General features: G+C 41.3%; 1 protein-coding gene and 1 pseudogene across 2 annotated transcripts in view; both read right to left on the bottom strand.

Moving 5' to 3' along the window:
- The window catches only part of LOC149228483 (uncharacterized), an 85,262-nt gene that overhangs the window by 50,790 nt on the left and 12,200 nt on the right, over nt 1-22,272 (bottom strand). The gene's annotated exons all lie outside the window — the stretch shown is intronic.
- On the bottom strand, nt 863-19,562 carry LOC149228484 (stromal processing peptidase, chloroplastic pseudogene; annotated as a pseudogene).

Here is a 22,272-nt window from a genome sequence, read left to right as displayed (position 1 = left end):
GAATGGAAAGGAGGAAGCAATCGTGGAGACACGAGTTACCCTGCTTGGCCCCCTTTTTCCACCCCTCTTGTGCGTCTTTTACTTCCTCTCGACAATGCTTTGTATTGTTGCATATAGCTCAAGGGTTTAGCTTGATCTTTATGATGTAGCATTTTCATTATCCCTTAAGATGAGTCAGTTCATTGCTCATCAGGGTTGGGACATGCAAGGGTCCCTCTTGATGTGCTTAGGAATCGAGTGATGGCTACTGAGGGTAGAGTTCATGCTAGGCTTTTTCCCACACATTAATTTATGTCCCATCAATCTTTTACATTTCGATTTTTCTCTTCTTTTGTTGTAGCCATGATATGCTTTTTCGTTCTTTTATTTGCATCAACCTCAAGGGCAATAGTTTTCCAGCCCTACTCAAGGAGTGTGATCATATGGGTGCCAAATCCCAAAGAACCAATGGCAAGTTAGACTCGAAGATTGAAGGTGAGATATGGGGCTTGTAATGTTAAAGGAAAGTGCCAAGTATGGTGTAGGGGATAATGAACATGTTATCTCAATCGGGGTTTTCCAAGTAGTGCCCCTTCTATAACCATAAGGCCTTAAGGTAGGTCCCACTAGACTAGGACTAAAGATTAATCCCCCTGATAAGGTGAGAACAAATTTACAGTCAAGATTGTCCAATCTTCCAAAGCACCCCTTTATCCATACTAAATGCCCAAAACAAACAAGTATAAGCACCCGATTGCAAAATGATCAAAGTAACTTTTCAATACCAGCCACCTTCATCCAAGTGTTAATGTCGAATGGGGAGAGGCACATGACGGAAGCAAATGGCGAATGAACATGGCATATCATCGTCAAATAGTGGTTGTCAGGGGTTGTTGGCTAGTCGGTCATTCGGTTGGCTATCAAATATAGGAGAAAAGTTTTCTCCTATGGGGTTACCCATTTTGGCGAATAACAGGCCCAATGCATCACTCTCCATGATAAAATCCAAATTGTTAAAAGATGGGACATTGGCAATCATTGCTAGTCCTTTATAAGAGCATCCATGTATCTAGCAAGTCCTCCTTTTGTGACCCCAAACTCTTTTAGCCTTTGAACCTCGTAAACATTAACCTTTATTGTTACTTGCCAGTTCTTGGGCTCGATAGTCATTGTAAGAGTGTTGACCATACAACCTTCCCTCCCTGAGTCACTATGGTATAATTCAATTGTAGTAAAAAGAGGATTTGCACTCTTATATCTAGTATTGACCCAAAAGTGCAATGTAGAAAGGAAAATCCTTTTCATCAGGACATCCCCCAATTTAGCATAGGTTTGCACTGTGTTAATAGGAATCTTACAAAACTAATGGATGGAAAGTTTTGAAGCAATTCATGCTAAAAAATATATGGCTTCTTTAATTCACATCCTACTCTAGGTAAAGACCATTCATGCTTGCCTTTCCCCTTTTAACTATTTTGATTATTGTACTACTAAAGATGATGGTGTTTCACCAATAACAACACCAGCTAATGCAGTCAGTAACTTGGGTGCAAGAATGTTGGCCATAGTACCAAATTCATTTGGAGGATGTACAACAGAGAACTCACTTCTGGAAGGAGTTTGCCCAAACATAGCATCTATGTGATACACCATCTTTGGAACACTATTTATATCTCCCACAATATACAATGTCACATTAGCAGGGAAGTACCAACGCTCATGAAAGTTTTTAATTGCCTCTACATCCCATTTTTTAATCTACTCCAATCCAATCAGAAATATTCTACCTAGTTTGTTTCCTAAATATAGTCGTTGCAACAGCTGGCAATCAACCCTGTATTCTATAGTTGTTAAATTTAGGTATGTTCTATGCTAGAGCAATTTATTTCAATTTTCACAGTTAGCTCAATATCTTTTCTAGATTAGCAATCACATCAGCATTAAAGTAAACTGCAGATAGAACATAAATATAAATCACAAAAGACAAGCCAAGACAAGAGGACACAAGATGTGGTGCTAGCCAGGGACAAACTCCAATGTGGGGAAACCCTTCGTCAATTCTTCTTATATGATCTTCAATAGTTCAGCAGAGAGAGAGAGAGAGAGATAGAGATAGTACATTTACAACAGAAGTCAACACTTTGACTTTACTAGATAAGAGCATAGATCGCCTCCTAGGATGATGATACCTGAGATCAGTTGAAGACATGCTGCTTCAACTGATTCTCCAAGGTTACCCCTTCACCTATCATAGTGTTGTATCTCGTCATCATGCTGCACCTCACCGTGTTGCAGCCTGCACCATGTTGCACCCATCATCACAATGCTGGACCTCATGTTGTTGTTGTCCCAGTGTTTAGCACTGTTGTACATAGTGCCATTGCTGCACCATGCTTATTGTTGTCCCAATGTACTTGCTACACTATCCATGTTGTTGTCCATGTTTTACCATGCTGCTACTATCCATGATTCTTCATGCTTGCAGCTGTCCCATGTTGCAGTTGTCCCATGTGTCACCAAGCTTGCAACTGTCCCACTTGCAGTTGTCCTAGTGTCATTGCAGTTGTCCCATGTATAAGCTTGTTGTATTTAACTGCTGCATGAAGACATGTAGCATCCAACCATGTAGCTGCATCATACATAGTGTTGTACTATGCATCATACCATGCTGCACCCTTTTTACATTATGTTGCATTGCTACCCATCACTGTATGTTGATAGCACTATGTTGTACTATGTATACAACTGTCATATACTATGTTGTCACAGCATTCATCACATCTGGTTGCACTCCTTTGGGGTACTCAACACTCCATGTTGACCCAACATGTGGCTCCCACAGGCTGTTCCAAGTCTGATCCAAATCTGGTCAATATCCTTGACCCAATGCACCTCTAACACTGCTTCAAATCTGCTTGACACTTTGTTGTTCCTGACTGTTCTGTTTAGGGCACTTGGGCATACTGTTGCAGCCCTAAGTTCCTCTCAACAGTCCTCAAACAGCCCTTCAAAAACTGCGGACTAGGCAAGGAGAGATGCTCCTCCTCCATGCTGAAGGTAAGGGCTCAAGATAGCCCTCAAATCTGCCCACGTTAGGTTTGTTGTAGTGGTATGGCATGTGGCCTACCACACAACACTACTGCTACTCACGACACCCTCCAACAATGATACAAACCATCTGTTAGCCTTTAAACAAGCTAGCGTTCAGCTCCCAAGGCCTCAGCCTAGCACAACAAGCATCACGGCTTCCTACAACAGACTTCGGACTTTGTTCAACCCATGAAACAATCCTCCAACCCATGCTGCCCTAGCCTCCCATGTTGTGGCCTCAAAACAGAGATCTCCCTTTAGACCTACAGCTAGGGCTAGGGCTTGAACGCATAGCAGTTTAGGGCATATAGTAAACCCTTATAGGACAGCAAGGGAGCCTACTTCAATCTCCTTCATGACAGTGGTGAGGGTCTCCCTTTGACTGCATAGAGCCTTCTTTGATTAACTGCGTTAGGGCTTCTTCATTAGGGCAGCGTAGAGCCTTTCTCCATTAGGGCAGTGTTATCCCTTAGGATCTCTTCTCCTACTAAAACCCAAAGACAAGTAGAGAGGAAGAGATCCCAAGTGTGTGTAGAAATGACTTGAAGGCCACCTCTATTTATACTAAAATGTTGAGCACAAGTGAGGTTTATTTGGTTGATGGCCGACCTTGACGAATTGTCCCATAACACTAATAAATTCATATCTCCGTGAATACTTATCGGAATCGGATGATCTTTAGACCAATCCTACACCTCTCGATGAGAGGGATTCAAGAAAAATATCAGCTGCCATTTTTAAGATGACCCACATGGAGTTTGGCCCTAGTTTCCAATTTTAACACTCCCTCTCAACTAGGGAGAACTCCATCTGTTGATCAATATGTCCGACTGTACTATCTCTGCCATCATTGCCCTGCACTGCTCTGCTCTGCTAAGCTCTGCTCTGCTCTGTTGAACCATGAAGAAGAAGAATTGATCAAGAATGTCTCATACCATTCTCTACTGGCCCGAGGTCAGTTTCATCTAAAGAGAGTATGTCATATCACTCTTACTGACCCGAAGTTAGTTTTATTGATCCCATATCAATATCACAAGAGAGTGTCTCAAACCACTTATATTGATCCCAGATCAATGGAGGTCATTGTAGCATAGGGAGTACGGTAGATACAACGATGCGTCCATCGATAGTATTACTATGGTCCCTAACCCCATTTCCCTGCTCATTGATCAGATGAGAGGTACTTCCCATGAGTCCCAGACTGCATGGGTAGGATGCCTCGACAAGAGAACTAATCATCCTGTCCCACAGGAGAACTAATCATCCTGTCCCAAAGTCGCCACGGGGTATCACAGGGGAAGGCTGAGCCATTTACCCTGTACACAACGCACCATTAGGGGAGGGTGAGTTGCCCTATGGTCGTGTGTTGCTCCAGTAAGTACCCCAAGCCCCCCAGAGCTCCCAGAGCTCAATGCATGCAACATGTAGGACCCTTTTAAGAAGGTCTCCCAACGACTCCAAGTCGTTTGGGAAAGTCACAGGTTTGACCTTTCCCCAGGGCTTTGACAAAATGTCTGCGACCTGTACATCAGTCTCAATACGATGGAGCCTCCTCGCTCATCGACTTACCATATCCCAGATAAGGTAGTATCTGATGTCTATCTACTGGAGCAATCATCGAATACGGGATTCCTCAACAATCGAATCCCCCCCTAGTTATCACAGAGGATCACAATGATATTCATCATGTGTACAAACAACTCACTGAAGAGCTTCCACAACCAGGCAACTTCACATGAGATCATACTCGTAACTATGTATTCGGTCTCCGCGGTGCTTATAGCAACTAACTTCCGCTTCCTGCTCATCCATGATATCGAAGCAGAATCCAAAGAGAACCAGCATTGAGAAGTGCTCTAGTGATCCTCCACACTGCCTACCCAGTCAACATTTGAATAATCATGCATCTTCATATTTTCGGCAGTGTATCTCAATCCATGAGAGATTGTGCCCCGAAGATATCTCAGAAGATTCTTAGCACCAGTCCAGTGAGGGTCAACCAAATATGAGCTCACCATGCTAACTGCAAAACATATATCCAGACGGAAGTTCACCAAGAACATCAATGCAAATGAGTTTATGAAACTCAGAGGCATTTCCCAAATCTGGTTCGGCATCATCACCATATAACTTCTGAAAGTTAAGATCCTCGAGGTAGTCATGGGCTTGTAGTTTACCATTCCACATCTGGAATCCAACTCCCTCTTACTTCTACAAGTGAGAGGGTCAGCACCTATCAGAAATAGATCGTTCTTAGAAGGTGTCGGTATGAGAGGTCTATCATCCACAACCTTCAAACAATGGTTTGGATCAGCTTCACTCTTAGTGAATCTCAACTTCATCTGACAGTTATCAATCCTCTCATATCAAACCCGGGGTGATTTGCTTCAAGCCATAGAGGGATTTCTTCCACCTTTATACATGAGATTCCCAATCATGAATCTCAAACTCCTCGGGTTGTTCCAAACCTATGGACCTGGTACATGAGGGGAATGGTCCCCTTGTAGGAATTTCCTTCGGTACATCTCAAAACATGTACCTTCATGCTCTTCTTGAATTCAGGCATCCCTGTCACCATCTAACACATATTGGGTAGGGCCCCATAAGTAGACCTCCAGTGTTATAGATGAGATATGTCAATTGACATGATCCCAATGGACCATCCTGCAACTTGATACAAATTTCCAACCCTGAACCCATGAGAAAAAGCATCTTTTGAAAATTATATTTTCAAACACGTACCTTTCCATTGATGAATGCTTCCCTGTAACCTTTGACTTCCATTGCCGAAATGGACACTAGGTTCTTCTTGCGATCAGGTACATAAAAGAGATTTTGTAGATGAATCGAGTTACCCTCATTCAATTGAGAGGTAACATTTCCTACACCCTTTCCAGGATAGGTGGCATTGGCTCCAAGTATAATCCCACGATTGTTTCCATCTTTATCAAATTAGAGAGAGCACCATTCTATTTGATGGAGTGCCTTGAAGCACTACAATCAATAAGCCAAATTCCCAAAGAATCTGAAGGAGAGGGCCAATACAAGATAACACTTCTTTATCTTATCAGAAACAACATTTGATTCTTCATACCTGGAGTTTCTCGCTTTCTCTTAAGAGTCGGTCATTTCCTTGATGACCTGCATTACCTGTCATTCCTCTAATCATTGAAGATGTCCCTGGAATGATTGTTATCTTCATCAAGAGATGTGTCCCAGCCATTTGGACCCTCCTTTGCATAATGGCCGAACTTATTATAAGCAAAGCATCTCCTCCTTTGCATAATGGCCGAACTTATTATAAGCAAAGCATCTACCTTTTGTTTCACCCTGAGATCCGGACTTCCCATTGAAGTGATATGTAGGTAGGCCATCAAAAGCTTCCGTTGCGCCATAATATACTGTGCTTCGACTTCACCCTTGGTGAATTTGAAGAGAGATGAGGAATCCATTGATCCTTTTGTCCTTTCCCAACTGTCTTCGGTGATTGCCCTTTCACTCTTGCTTGGGCATTGTATTCACCTCAGCTCTGATATCATGTTAAATTTAGGTATGTTCTACGCTAGAGCAATTTATTTCAATTTTCACAGTTAGCTCAATATCTTTTCCATATTAGCAATCACATCAGCATTAAAGTAAACTGCAGATAGAACATAAATATAAATCGCAGAAGACAAGAGGACACAAGATGTGGCGCTAGTCGGGGACAAACCCCAATGTGGGGAAACCCTTCGTCAATTCTTCTTATATGATCTTCAATAGTTCAGCAGAGAGAGAGAGAGAGAGAGATAGAGGTAGTACATTTACAACAGAAGTCAACACTTTGACTTATCAAGATAAGAGCATAGATCATCTCCTAGGATGATGATACATGAGATCAGTTGAAGACATGCTGCTTCAACTGATTCTCCAAGGTGACCCCTTCACCTATCATAGTGTTGTATCTTGTCATCATGTTGCACCTCACCGTGCTGCACCATGTTGCACCCATCATCACAATGTTGGACCTCATGCTGCTGTTGTCCCAGTGTTTAGCACTGTTGTACATATTGCCATTGCTGCACCAAGCTTACTGCTATCCCAATGTACTTGCTGCACTGTACATGTTGTTGTCCATGCTTTACCATGCTACTGTTGTCCATGATTCTTCATGCTTGCAATTGTCCCATGTTGCAATTGTCCCATGTTGCAGTTGTCCCACGTGTCGCCAAGCTTGCAACTGTCCCACTTGCAGTTGTCCCACGTGTCGCCAAGCTTGCAACTGTCCCACTTGCAGTTGTCCTAGTGTCATTGCAGTTGTCCCATGTATAAGTTTGTTGTATTTAACTGTTGCATGAAGACATGTAGTTGCATCATACATAGTGTTGTAATATGCATCATACCATGTTGCACCCTTTTTACATTATACTGCATTGCTAACCATCACTGTATGTTGATAGCATTATGTTGTACTATGTACACAGCTGTCATATACTATGTTGTCACTACATTCATCACATCAGGCTGCACTCCTTTGGGGTATTCAACACTCCATGTTGACCCAACATGTGGCTCCCACAGGCTGTTCCAAATCTAGTCAATATCCTTGACCCAATGCACCTCTAACACTGCTTCAAATCTGCATGACACTTTGTTGTTCCTGACTGTTCTGTTTAGGGCACTTGGGCATACTGTTGCAGCCCTAAGTTCCTCTCAACAATCCTCGAACAGCCCTTCAAAAACTGCGGACTAGGCAAGGAGAGATGCTCCTCCTCCATGCTGAAGGTAAGGGCTCTAGACAGCCCTCAAATCTGCCCACGCTAGGTTTGTTGTAGTGGTATGGCATGTGGCCTACCACACAACACTACTGCTGCTCACGACACCCTCCAGCAATGATACAAACCATTTGTTAGCCTTTAAACAAGCTAGCGTTCAGCTCCCAAGGCCTCAGCCTAACACAACAAGCATCACGACTTCCTACAACAGACTTCGGACTTTGTTCAACCCATGAAACAGTCCTCCAACCCATGCTGCCCTAGCCTCCCATGTTGTGGCCTCAAAATAGAGATCTCCCTTTAGACCTACGGCTAGGGCTAGGGCTAGAACGCATAGCAGTTTAGGGCATATAGTAAACCCTTATAAGACAGCGAGGGAGCCTACTTTAATCTCCTTCATGACAGGGTGAGGGTCTCCCTTTGACTGCGTAGAGCCTTCTTTGATTAACTACGTTAGGGCTTCTTCATTAGGGCAACATAGAGCCTTTATCCATTAGGGCAACGTTATCCCTTAGGATCTCTTCTCCTACTAAAACCCAAAGACAAGTAGAGAGGAAGAGATCCCAAGTGTGTGTAGAAATGACTTGAAGGCCACCTCTATTTATACTAAAACGTTGAGCACAAGTGGGGTTTATTTGGTTGTTGGCCGACCTTGACGAATTGTCCCATAACACTAATAAATTCATATCTCCATGAATACTTATCGGAATCGGATGATCTTTAGATCAATCCTACACCTCTCGATGAGAGGGATCCAAGAAAAATATCAGCTGCCATTAATAAGATGACCCACATGGAGTTTGGCCCTAGTTGCCAATTTTAACACTCCCTCTCAACTAAGGAGAACTCCATCCGCTGATCCATATGTCCGACTGTACTATCTCTGCCATCAGTGCCCTGCACTGCTCTGCTCTGCTGAACCATGAAGAAGAAGAATTGATCGAGAATGTCTCATACCATTCTCTACTGACCCGAAGTCAGTTTCATCTAAAGAGAGTGTGCCATATCACTCTCACTAACCCGAAGTCAATTTTATTGATCCCAAATCAATATCACAAGAGAGTGTCTCAAACCACTTATACTGATCCCAGATCAATGGAGGTCATCGTAGCATAGGGAGTACGATAGATACAACGATGTGTCCATCGATAGTACTACTATGGTCCCTAACCCCATTTCCCTGCTCATTAACCAGATGAGAGGTACTTCCCACGAGTCCCACACTGCATGGGTAGGATGCCTCGACAGGAAAAATAATCATGCTGTCCCACAGGAGAACTAATCATCCTGTCCCAAAGACGCCACGAGGTATCACAGGGGAAGGTTGAGCCATTTACTCTATACACAGCGCACCATTAGGGGAGGGTGAGTCACCCTATGGTCGTGTGTTTCTCCAGTAAGTACCCCAAGCCCCCCAGAGCTCCCAGAGCTCAATGCATGCAACATGTAGGACCCTTTTAAGAAGGTCTCCCAACGACTCCAAGTCATTCGAGAAAGTCACAAGTTTGACCTTTCCCCGGGGCTTTGACAAAATGTCTGTGACCTGTACATCAGTCTCAATGCGATGGAGCCTCCTCGCTCATCGACTTACCATATCCCAGATAAGGTAGTATCTGATGTCTATCTGCTGGAGCAATCATCGAATACGGGATTCCTCAACAATCGAATCCCCCCCTGGTTGTCACAGAGGATCACAATGGTATTCATCATGTGTACAAACAGCTCACTGAAAAGCTTCCACAACCAAGCAGTTTCACACGAGATCATACTCGTAGCTATGTATTCAATCTCAACAGTGCTTATAGCAACTGACTTCCGCTTCCTGCTCATCCATGATATCGAAGCAGAATCCAAAGAGAACCAGAACTAAGAAGTGCTCTAGTGATCCTCCACACTGCTTGCCCAGTCAGCATTCGAATAATCATGCAGCTTCATATTTTCGGCAGTGTATCTCAATCCATGAGAGATTGTGCCCCGAAGATATGTCAGAAGATTCTTGGCACCAATCCAATGAGGCTCAACCAAATATGAGCTCACCATGCTAACTGCAAAACATACATCCGAAAGGAATTTCACCAAGAACACCAATGCAAATGAGTTTATTAAACTCAGAGGGATTTCCTAAATCTGGTCCTGCATCATCACCATATAACTTCTGAAAGTTAAGATCCTCGAGGTAGTCACAGGCTTGTAGTTTACCATTCCACATCTGGAATCCAACTCCCTCTTACTTCTACAAGTGAGAGGGTCGAGACCTATCAGAAATAAATCATTCTTAGAAGGTGTCGGTATGAGAGGTCTATCATCCACAACCTTCAAACAATGGTTTGGATCAGCTTCACTCTTAGTGAATCTCAACTTCATCTGACAACTATCAATCCTCTCATATCAAACTCGGGGTGATTTGCTTCAAGCCATAGAGGGCTTTCTTCCACCTTTATACATGAGATTCTCGATCATGAATCTCAAACTCCTCGGGTTGTTCCAAACCTGTGGACCTGCTACATGAGGGGAATGGTCCCCTTGTAGGATTTTCCTTCGGTACATCTCAAACATGTACCTTCATGCTCTTCTTGAATTCAGGCATCCCTGTCACCATCTGACTCACATCGGGTAGGGCCCCATAAGTAGACCTTCGGTGTTATAGATGAGATATGTCAATTGACATGATTCCCAATGGACCATCCTACAACTTGATACAAATTTCCAACCCTGAACACATGAGAAAAAACATCTTTTGAAAATTCTATTTTCAAACACCTACCTTTCCATCGATGAATGATTCCTTGTAACCTTTGACTTCCATTGCCGAAATGGACACCAGGTTCTTGTTTCGATCAGGTACATAAAAGAGATTTTGTAGATGAATCGAGTTACCCTCATTCAATTGAGAGGTAACATTTCTTACACCCTTTCCAGGATAGGTGGCATTGGCTCCAAGTATAATCCCATGATTGTTTCCATCTTTATCAAATTAGAGAGAGCACCCTTCTATTTGATGGAGTGCCTTGAAGCGCTACAATCTAAAGCCAAATTCCCAAAGAATCTGAAGGAGAGGGCCAATACAAGATAACAATCTTTATCTTATCAGAAACAACATTTGATTCTTCATACCTGGGGTTCCTTACTTTCTCTGAAGAGTCGGTCATTTCCTTGATGACCTGCATTACCTGTCATTCCTCTGATCATTGAAGATGTCCCTGGAATGATTGTTATCTTCATCAAGAGATGTGTCCCAGCCATTTGGACACTCCTTCGCATAATGGTCGAACTTATTGTAAGCAAGGCATCTACCTTTCCTTTCACCCTGAGATCCGGACTTCCCATTGAAGTGATCTGTAGGTAGGCCATCAGAAGCTTCCGTTGCACCATAATATACTCTGCTTCAACTTCACCCTTGGTGAATTTGAAGAGGGATGAGGAATCCATTGATCCTTTTGTCCTTTCCCAACTGTCTTCGGTGATTGCTCTTTCACTCTTGCTTGGGCATTGTCTTCACCTCAGCTCTAATACCATGTTAAATTTAGGTATGTTCTATGCTAGAGCAATTTATTTCAATTTTCACAGTTAGCTCAATATCGTTTCCAGATTAGAAATCACATCAACATTAAAGTATACTGCAAATAGAACATAAATATAAATCGCAGAAGACAAGCCAAGACAAGAGGACACAAGATGTGGCGCTAGCCAGGGACAAACCCCAATGTGGGGAAACCCTTCGTCAATTCTTCTTATATGATCTTCAATAGTTCAGCAGAGAGAGAGAGAGATAGAGATAGTACATTTACAACAGAAGTCAACACTTTGACTTATCTAGATAAGAGCATAGATCATCTCCTAGGATGATGATACATGAGATTAGTTGAAGACATGTTGCTTCAACTGATTCTCCAAGGTTACTCCTTCACCTATCATAGTGCTACATCTCGTCATCATGTTGCACCTCATCGTGCTACACAATGTTGGACCTCATGTTGCTATTGTCCCGGTGTTTAGCATTGTTGTACAAAGTGCCATTGTTGCACCATGCTTATTGCTGTCCCAGTGTACTTGTTGCACTGTACTTGTTGTTGTCCATGCTTTACCATGCTGCTGCTGTCCATGATTCTTCATGCTTGCAGCTGTCCCATGTTGTAGTTGTACCATGTGTCACCAAGCTTGCAGTTGTCCTAGTGTCATTGTAGTTGTCCCATGTATAAACCTGTTGTATTTAACTGCTGCATGAAGACATGTAGCATCCAACCATGTAGTTGCATCATACATAGTGTTGTACTATGCATCATACCATGTTGCACCCTTTTTACATTATGCTGCATTGCTACCCATCACTGTATGTTGATAGCGCTATGTTGTACTATGTATACCGCTATCATATACTATGCTGTCACAGCATTCATCACATCAGGCCACACTCCTTTGGGGTATTCAACACTCCATGTTGACCCAACATGTGGCTCCCACAGGCTGTTCCAAGTCTGATCCAAATCTAGTCAATATCCTTGACCCAATGCACCTCTAACACTGCTTCAAATCCGCTTGACACTTTGTTGTTCCTGACTGTTCTGTTTAGGGCACTTGGGCATACTGTTGCAGCCCTAAGCTCCTCTCAACAGTCCTCGAACAACCCTTCAAAAACTGCAGACTAGGCAAGGAGAGATGCTCCTCCTCCACGCTGAAGGTAAGGGCTCTAGACAGCCGTCAAATTTTCCCATGCTAGGTTTGTTGTAGTGGTATGGCATGTGGCCTACCACACAACACTACTGTTGCTCACGACACCCTCTAGCAATGATACAAACCATCTGTTAGCCTTTAAACAAGCTAGCGTTCAGCTCCTAAGGCCTCGGCCTAGCACAGCAAGCATCACGGCTTCCTACAACAGACTCCGGACTTTGTTCAACCCATGAAACAGTCCTCCAACCTATGCTGCCCTAGCCTCAAAACAGAGATCTCCCTTTAGACCTATGGCTAGGGCTAGGGCTTGAACACGTAGCAGTTTAGGGCATATAGTAAACCCTTCTAGGGCAACGAGGTAGCCTACTTCAATCTCCTTCATGACAGAGGTGAGGATCTCCCTTTGACTGCATAAAGCCTTCTTTGATTAACTGCGTTAGCGCTTCTTCATTAGAGCAGCGTAGAGCCTTTCTCCATTAGGGTAGCGTTATCCCTTACAATCTCTTCTCCTACTAAAACCCAAAGACAAGTAGAGAGGAAGAGATCCCAAGTGTGTGTCGAAATGACTTGAAAGCCACCTCTATTTATACTAAAACGTTGAGCACAAGTGGGGTTTATTTGGTTGCTGGCCGACCTTGACGAATTGTCCCATAACACTAATAAATTCATATCCGTGAATACTTATCGGAATCGGATGATCTTTAGATCAATCCTACACCTCTCGATGAGAGGGATCCAAGAAAAATATCAGCGGCCATTAATAAGATGACCCACATGGAGTTTGGCCCTAGTTGCCAATTTTAACAATAATGTTTCTCATTTGAAGCCCTGAAAGAATAGCCCTCCACTATTTCTCAAACCGTGATGAAAGAAATTCTGGATAAAAAGTGATTTCATGTAAGGCATCTAGTACAAATGGCAATAAAGATCCATCTACATCCTTGATCATGAAAGGAGAATGGACACGAAATACAGTGTGATGAAAATTTGTGTATGCATTAGACCAAGCTCCTATATCAAGATGTTTATCACACTTCTTACTTCCAAGGAAAGCGGCATGCTCAATCATATGGGTAATGCCCTTCTCATCTCCATCCTCATCGACAAATCCAACATGAATTTCCTTGTGAGCTGTTATCCATGATAACCCCTAGAAATAAATTAAAATAAAAATAAAAATAAAAAAATTGATTAGTTATTTGAGATAAGGTTTTTCACCACCGCTCTTTACATCTATCTGCTGCTTTTCTTAAAGAGGTTGTTGTGCTTACATTTGGAGATTAAAGGAGGAACAACAGGTCTGGTTTAAATTGTTTTGGAAAAATTCCCATGTTCTCTAAAAACCCATTTCCCATTTCATCATTTGTTTTTAAGCTCTAGCCATTTCCATTTCAATATTTCAACTCTAGCCACATCCCATTATTTCAACTCTAACCTTAACCTACAGTTAAACTCTAGCAGCATCCCCTTTTTAACTCTCGTTGCGGTTCTCTTTAAAGGGCTAGGACCCGCAGTCTATATCTCAATCGGCCCTTTCCCTTTTGCGAAACCATATCTGCCTATGTCCCTCCTCCGCTTGTGATTGCGATATCGCAAATCGCAAAGTCTATCCTCCGTTGATATCGCAAGTCCCCCCCGCCAATTGCGATATCGCATAAACCCGTCACCACTCATCCGCCGATATCACAATTCCTCCCCGCCGATTGTGATATCGCACAAGGTTTCGTCCCCCCGCCAATTGCGATATTGCAATCGGGGATCGCTCAAGTCACAAATCCCTTCTCTGCCAAACTCCCTTCTGACTTGCGATTAAGTTGGACCCAATAAGTTATGTTTTATGGTTTTTAAAATTTCAAGTCCGGCATATCGAGAAATCACCGTAAATCAATGTTAACGCACCTTTTCACTCTCCGATGGCAATATGCAAGTCTTGGTTCCAGATGCGATATTATATCATGTTTTATTGAAATTTCGCATCCATATAGTCGGTGAACACTATGAAACATCGTAAATCGGCCCTCTCCTGTATTGCGATTGCGATATCAGCAGGCCCAAGTCAATGAGCATTAAAGCGTCCATTTCGCCTCCGCTCAGAGGACAGCGGGAGTGTTTTTCGACGTATATCCAACAACATGGTCATCAAACAAGAATGCAGAGAAAAGAGAGCAGTGAGACACTTTCAGCACGTTTTACCTAGAAACAACACAGCAGGATTTGAAAGGGTCAGATATTCTAAGTTTCCACAAATACAGTGCCAACACTTCAAGCAATTTTCCTAACTTATTGTAACAGTCAGATAGGTTCTGTGTAAGTGACTCCTATTTGTATTCAAACTCTATTAAAACAAAAAATCCCTATGAAAACTCTACTAGTTAGAAGAAAAGCAAGAACAGGTCTCTAGAACAATGAATCAAATTTGGCCCACGTGGCAAGATATGTAAAGAGATCTTTTCTCTATAAATAGGTAGATTTTCGACTCTGTGAGGGAGGGGGATTGATCATGTGAGAAGACCAAATTTTGTATATTTTTCAGTTAATAAAACAATACTTTGTTTTAACCTAAGATTCATTTTTGGTTTCAGTTCCATCCTATCATGCTCCTATGTTGTTATCAATTTTCATAGCTTATTTGATTACTTGGAATTCAATGTTATATTGCTCCAACTTCCTTCAATTTTGTTGTGATTACTGTAAATGTCCATATTCACATTAGTAAACCAAAAAATGCCTCAGCTTCCACAAAACAGTGTTGTTTGTAATTGATTTTCTTTAATTGACTCCATGCCCAATGGTGGTTGTCCTCACACTCTTTCACCTGCAAAATCACATGAAACACAGAGTTAGCCATCTGTATTTTTGAGCTTATCATAGCCAATTTTTTAAGTATATTGAGAGAGCCCTCTCAAATTGGAAGGGCTAACTTTCAGTTAAAAGTTGGTTTGAAATAGTTACACTGGGTTGAAGGTTGACACAGCCCAACCCTTTCCAGCCCAGTGATAACATTTTGGTGCGTCTACTGGGAGCCAAAAAGCTCCTTTTCCCGGATTCTCTTTGAGTCTCTTCATTTTGATTCCTGAGGGTAACAAGAAATCAGAGTTTTCTGAAGGTTGTGATATTACCTTGGCGACTCCAATCTCAAAAGATCCAGAAGATCGAAGCTTCATGGTGACTCCACTGCTTACAGATCAGTAGCTTGAAGAATTTCCAAGATGAGTTCTACTATAAGAAGAAATGTCAGGTATGCTCCTATGGATTGGTCTCACATCTATGGGTTTCCAAATCCTATGCCTTGTGTTGATTGGTCAACTCATCTTCCCATATTTAAAGATGAAAAGGAAAATGATGATATACATGTACATGAAAAGGTTAAATTCCATATACATGTATGTACACTGAGGGTTGATTTTCCTGAGGATTGTCTCATGAAGATGTTTATGGCTACCCTTGAAGACAAAGCTAGAATATGGTATGAAGGGTTGCCATCAGGGAGCTTGTATTCTCTTAAAGATTTTCATAGAAGGTTTTTTGGACAATATGGGAAGTCTCATCCTTCATCACCACTGTTTCAACACTATTGTAATTTTTGGAAAGGTTTCATTCAATATCTCAAAAGTATTGATGGTGATGTAGAATGTATGGATGATGAGGAGATGTTAGAGGCACTTTATGAATTTTCTTCTCAAGCTATTTGTCATGATGATCAAGAAGTTTTCCAACAAGCAGAGGTCTCTTCTTTAGTTGAAGATGAAAGGGATCAGCAATTTGATAGTGAAGTCATATTACATGAAATCCATGAAGATTTGCAACCCTGTCAATCTATATTCAATCAAAGGTATGAGTCATTTTTTGAGATTTTATGTCAAGAAGAAACTCCTCAAAATTAGGTTGTTGAAAATACATGCATGAAGATTCTGAACAAGGAGGTGACATGTGATGAAAGTTGTCTACCTAGATAGGAACTTTTTTCTGTTGAAGATCATAATGATGTTGTCCCGGTTAAAGTGCATGAAAGTTCACTTTTAGGTAAACCTGAGTTACATGAAGAGCTGAATATACAGGTTTTACCTATTCTATTTGAGGATCATAAAAATGACATGGATGAAATGCATAAAGTTGTTTGTATAGGAGTTGTTAGTGTTCAAACTCAAGATGACATTCCTCAAGCAAAACTACCAAAGGTTATATCTGATTTGTTTTCTAAGCAAAAGAGTAGTTTTGATACACACAATATGGATTTCATGTTTGAAGATGTTCAAGGATGCATGGATGGTTTCGTTGATTTACATGGAAGGGAAGACAAATCTATTGTTGTCTTTTTATTTGATGATGTTTTTAGAATTGAAGACATAGGACAACAGAGACTATCAGTTATGAACGAATTCAGTCCTTATGGTGTTACTCATCAAGAAAAGGTGATTTTTCATGATTATCAAGATCGTTTGGTAAGTCTATTCCAGTCATCAATGAAGGTGGAGTTTCTTTCATTTATAAGCTCAGGTGATGGATTCAGTTTTTATTCTGAGTTGCCAATAGATGATTCACTATTGATTTTGTTCACGCACATTCAAGGACCCCAGGTGTTGGATCAACTCTTTGATTGGTTATACCTGAGGTTTCATATCGGTTGAATTAAGCAGATGGATTTTCAAATGTTAGAGTAGAGTTATTGGTACATAAATAAACTTGTTGGGCAAGCATTTCCTTCAGCTTTAGGTTACATTTTACAGTTGTCAGTTTCAGTTTATACAACAGTTTGATATCATATTGCAGCAGTAGTAGTAGGTCTTCAGTTGGTTTGCAGTTTACTTTTCAGTTTGGTCAAGTGGGTTTGAATGTAGTCGTCAAATTGGGATCAGCCCAATGGTCAGGCAACTGGTCTGTTGGTTCTTTGCTGCACCACAGGGTTGCAGCATCCCCATTGGAGCCATTGTTGTCCATGATAACCGCTAGAAATAAAAAAAAAAATAAAAAAATAAAAAAATTATTAGTTATTTGAGATAAGGTTTTTCACCACCGCTCTTTACATCTATTTGTTGCTTTTTTCAAAGAGGTTGTTGTGCTTACATTTGGAGATTAAAGGAGACAGAACAGGTTTGATTTAAATCGTTTTGGAAAAATTCCCATGTTCTCTAAAAACCCATTCCTTTCACAATTCCCATTTCATCCTTTGTTTTTAAACTCTAGCCATTTCTGTTTCAATATTTCAATTCTAGCCGCATCCCTTTTTTAACTCTCGTCGCAGTTCTTTTTAAAGGGCTAGGACCCACAGTTTATATCGCAATTGGCCCTTTCCCTTTTGCGAAACCATGTCCACCCATGTCCCTCCTCCACTTGCGATTGCGATATCGCAAATCGCAATCTCTCCTCTGTCGATATTGCAAGTCCACCCGCCGATTGCGATATCACATAAACTCGTCACCCTCCTCTGCCGATATCGCAATTCCTCCCCGGCGATTGCGATATCGCATAAAGTTTCGTCCCCCCGCCGATTGCGATATTGCAATCGGGGATCACTCAAGTCACAAATCCCTTCTCCGTCAAACTCCCTTCCAACTTGCGATTGCGATAGATCTGATAAGTTATGTTTTATGGTTTTTAAAATTTCAAGTCCGGCATATCGAGAAATCACTGTAAATTTGTGTTAATGCCCTTTTTTGCTTTCCGATGGCGATATGTAAGTCTTGGTTCCAGATGTGATATTATATCATGCTTTATTTAAGTTTCGCATCCGGACAATCGGTGAACACTATGAAACATGGTAAATCGACCCTCCCTTGTATTGTGATTGCGATATTAGCAAGCCCAGGTCAATGAGCATTAAAGCGTCCATTTCGCCTCCGCTCAGAGGACAGCGAGACTGTTTTTCAGCGTATATCTAGCAACATGGTCATCAAACAAGAATGCAAAGAAAAGAGGCCAGCGAGACACAGAGGACAGCGAGAAACTTTCAACATGTTTTACCCAGAAACAGCACAATAGGATTCGAAAGGGCCGGATGTTCTAAGTTTCCACAAATACAGTGCCAACAATTCAAGCAGTTTTCCTAACTTATTGTAACAATTAGATAGGTTATGTGTAAGTGACTCGTATTTGTATTCAAACTCTATTAAAACATAAAATCCCTATGAAAACTCTGTTAGTTAGAAGAAAAGAAAGAACAGGTCTCTAGAACAATGAATCGAATTTGGCCCAGGTGGCAAGATATGTAAAGATATCTTTTCTCTATAAATAGGTAGATTTTCGACTCTGTGAGGGAGGGGGATCAACGATGTGAGAAGACCACATTTTGTATATTTTTCAGTTAATAAAAATACAATTTGCAACAATACTCTGTTTTAACCTGAGAATCATTTTTGGTTTCAATTCCATCCTATCATGCTCCTATGTTGTTATCAATTTTCATAGCTTATTTGACTACTTAGAATTCAATGTTATATTGCTCCAAATTCCTTCAATTTTGTTGTGATTACTGTAAATGTCCATATTCACATTAGTAAACCAAAAAATGCCTCAGCTTCCACAAAATAGTGTTGTTTGTAATTGATTTTCTTTAATTGACTCCATGCCCAATGGTGTTGTCCTCACACACTTTCACCTACAAATCACGCGAAACACAGAGTTAGCCATCTGTATTTTTGAGCTTATCATAGTCAAATTTTTAAGTATATTGAGAGAGCCCTCTCAGATTGGAAGGGCTAACTTCCAATTAAAAGTTGGTTTGAAATAGTTACACGAGGTTGAAGATTGACACAGCCCAACCCTTTCCAGCCCGGTGATAACATGAGCCTCAAATCTATTAGGAGGAACTTTGTTGGGGAGAATCACATAGCATAGTCCATTTTTAAGTTGTCCACAATATAGCTTGGGATGAGATAGAATTCTGAAACTTAAAAATCCTTCCAAATCAGTACCTTTAGTTTCATGCTCCCATATTCCTAGTCCTTTCTTCTCTAGTAATCCTTCCTCAAGGCATGATGTGCTTGCCACATGTGGCTTATCTAGCCCTACTATTGTCAAAGTTACAATAGTTGAGTGTTTATCCAGATTATTTCCATTGTGATACTCCATCGTTGAAATGTGAAGGTTATCTATGATTGTCTAGATGGTTGCTTGCTTTGATCCAAGTGTTGCTATTAAAGCCAATAAGCGCAGCCGCACAAGCACTTTCATTATTTCACAAAAGACAACACAATAAGAGTAATTTCCCATTGCATTATGAGCCTCGTCAACTACCAAACAAACAAGTCATTTAACTAGGCACGAACTAGATTGGATATCTTTTTCAAGCACATGAGGGGTTACATAAAACACTCTCTTGCTTTGCCAAAATTTAGATCTTTGTGCCAGATTCATCTATCCCGTCATGTTAAGCATCCATTCTTGAGGAATTCCAACAATATTAAGGCACGTCTCAATTTGTTGTATTGCAATAGGTCTATTGGGCTAATAGGTATAGTTTTGTTGCATAGCCCACAACCAAAAATGTAGATTTTGTACTAGAATTCCAAATCCTTTTGCCGCCTCTCGTAGAACAGTAAAATCCTCTGAACCCCGGACAATGGACCCCAAATTGATACATGGAAGTGCCTCCAGTGCATCAGAATCTAGCAAAATCTTGTCTGTGGGCACTGCCTGAATAATTTTCTTTGCCTTTTATGATTTCCCAAAAAATGAAAAATAAGCTCCAAACTTTGCCATGGTTTGAACCGTCTCTTCACACTCTGTTGTAGATGTAGCAAGCTTTTGGTATTCAGCAGGATTAGATAGAAGATCTGGATCAGCCAATCTTAGCTGGGATTTCTGATGATTTCTAATGGATTATTGTTGCTCTCTTAATTTGATTTCATACAATTTTTCTCGGAGTACTTGTACAACTCGAGTTTTGTTCTTAAGCTAAGATCTTTCTTCAATGCAAAATATGTGAATTCATGTTGGCATATGGAAAAGGTCTACAGCAATTTCAACCTTATTCACATTCTGACCCCCAGATCCACCAAATCATGCAGTCAAAATATCTTTATCCTTTGGATCTATTACCACATCAACCTCATCAAGCTTGAGATAATCACAATTGTAGCAGTAGATGTATGAACACAACTTTGAGACTCTGTTTGAGGGACCCGCTGCACACAGTGGACTCCTGTTGAAATTTCTAAGTCTGACACGTTAGAAATCCCTACTGCATTATCTGGTTTAATTTCTCCTACTTGATCATTCCATTTAACTCCTGTTGAAATTTCTAAGTCTAACACATTAGAAATCCCTACTGCATTATCTGGTTTAATTTCTCCTACTTGTTCATTCCATTAACAAGTTATTTATAAATAAAAATATTGAAATAAACACAAATGCAGCCTTAACTCATATACAGATCAACAACTGAAATACTGAAACAAACACACAAGGGACACCGTTATTTTTGGACAATCGTCCTCAGAAAAACCCAATGCAGGAAAACCAATGCAGCAGTTCTGAGGGTTTTATTATTATGCAGATTCTTGAGTACAACTAGGGTGCTAGAAATGGCTCACCCAACAGAGCTTGTTACACGACAGTAATGCCTCTTCTCAGAGATAGATATTTAGCCTCTCAGCTCTAGTCTGCCCCACAAAAATCCTTCTGGCGCTTCCTCTTGGCTCTGCATCAGCCCTGCTAGCCTCAGCGTAGCTCCTGAAGCCTCTGCGTCGGCTCTCTGGCCCTCTGCATCAACTCTCTGGCCCTCTACGTCACCCACGCAGGCCCCTCAGCCTCTGTACAGTCTTTAGCTGCCTCTGTGTAGCTTTTGCTGCCTCTACGTAGCTCTAGTTGCCTCTGCATCAGCCTCTTTGGTCTCTACGCTGACCCTCTAGCACTATCCCTGCCTCTCTGCTATGTACTCACTGCCCCTCGCTGCAACAAATCACTTGTTCGAATTTTCTCAGCAAGCCCCGCTCCAGAAAATCGAACTGACTGATCAATCTTGGTGTATCTCCAACTGACCCTCAAGCCTCCTCTTATACTTTTCTTGTTGAGTCTCCAACGACCGAGATTAAGTCTCTAATCAACGGCTAAGATTAGATTTGGCTTCATCTAAGTCATTTAAAACATTCTCACCCAGTTTTATATTAATACCCATCAATATTTTAATTTTCCTAAATTTAGACTTAGGTACCCCATTAAAAATATTAATTATTTTAATATCTCTCCAACCGGGTGGAATTTCCCCAAACCATTTATGGGTCTTGGAGATCTTATGTGCCTTAGCCTCTCCACCAATTTCCATGGCTAGAGCACATCCGATGCTACCACAAATCAACAACTCCAAATTCATATTTGAGCTTGTTAAATTTGGCAACTAGGGCCAAACTTCACATTGGATAGCTCATATGAGGTAGCTCATATTTCTATTGGATTCCTCACTTCGAGAGGTGTAGGATTGATCTAAATATCATCACATTCTGACATGTACAAATGAAATTATGAATTTATTTTGATTATGGACAAATTGTCAAAGTTGGCCAGCAAACTCATGTAGGCTCAGAAGCCCAACAGTCACGTCTATTCATCCTCAACATTTGCCTATAAATACATGATGTCTCCTCCTCATTTGGACACACTTCACTCACTCATCTTCTCTCTCCTACTTTGATTGGGTACGAAAATCAAAAGTTGCTCTCCACACGTGCGAAAGGAAGGGTTTTATGTTCCATGCGTTGACCAGATTTGACCGAAAATTTCAAAGATTATTTTGACCAGTGTTGACCTGTTTTGGTGCAGTTTTGGGTGGAGGAATTATGTC

This window comes from Pinus tabuliformis, chromosome J, assembly GCF_031772625.1.
Source record: "Pinus tabuliformis cultivar Carrire ecotype Pingquan chromosome J, CPIR1, whole genome shotgun sequence".
NCBI classification, from domain to species: Eukaryota; Viridiplantae; Streptophyta; class Pinopsida; order Pinales; family Pinaceae; genus Pinus; species Pinus tabuliformis.
This window is presented reverse-complemented; position numbering and strand designations above follow the sequence as displayed.